The sequence below is a fragment of the Nematolebias whitei genome, chromosome 8 (assembly GCF_014905685.2).
Source record: "Nematolebias whitei isolate Nwh7 chromosome 8, NemWhi1, whole genome shotgun sequence".
Taxonomy (NCBI): Eukaryota; Metazoa; Chordata; class Actinopteri; order Cyprinodontiformes; family Rivulidae; genus Nematolebias; species Nematolebias whitei.
The window spans coordinates 27,433,891-27,434,883 of NC_056505.1; positions in this window are offsets into that span (position 1 = coordinate 27,433,891).

Consider the following 993-nt stretch of genomic DNA (forward strand, 5'->3'; position numbering starts at 1 on the left):
TAAAAACTAAAACAGCTACATTATATAGTGATGTAAAATACTAAAAACAGGAACATGTCTGTTGGTTTATGCCATGAACTTAGCAGATGTTTGAAGCCATTTAACATTTAATTTAATTTAATTCATTTATTCATTCATTTAAATGAATCAAAATTTAAAAAAAAATCTTCAAAAAGAAAATGTTGAATGAAAAGAGTGCAGAAAGAAGAAAAAATTCTTATATCTGCCCCTTATAAAATATAAAACAACTCTAAGCAATCACTTAAATTAATCACTTTAATATCCACTTTAAAGCTAGGAATAAAAAGAAACATGTTTTGTGTTAGCAGAATTTAATTCTAACTATAAAACTTATCCAACATTAATAAAACTTACCTCAAGTTGCCTTTTTGGACATGCATGCATATATTTGTACAAATTGTACTTGAGAGGAGATTATTACAGCCTCATATAAAATCAATGATGATCATGATATCGGAACTGGATCGATATCGGCCGATACTCAGATCAAGGTATTGGGATTGGATCGGAATTTTAAAAAGTGGATCGGTGCATCCCTGGTTTTAGACTATTTACTGTGTTTTAGACTAACTACTGTGTTTTAGACTAATTACTGTGTTTTTAGACTAGTTATTGTATTTTAGACTAGTTACTGTGTTTTAGACAAGTTATTGTGTTTCAGGCTGTGTTTTTAGATTAGTTGTTGTGTTTTTAAACTAGTTATTGTGTTTTAGACTAATTACTGTGTTTTTAGACTAGTTATTGTGTTTTAGACTAGTTAGTGTGTTTTTAGACTAGTTATTGTGTTTCAGACTGTGTTTTTAGACTAGCTATTGTGTTTTTAAAGTAGTTACTATGTTTTAGACTAGTTACTATGTTTTAGACTAGTTACTGTGTTTTTAGACTAGTTATTGTGTTTTAGACAAGTTATTGTGTTTCAGACTGTTTTTAGACTAGTTACTGTGTTTTAAACTAGTTATTATGTTTTAGACT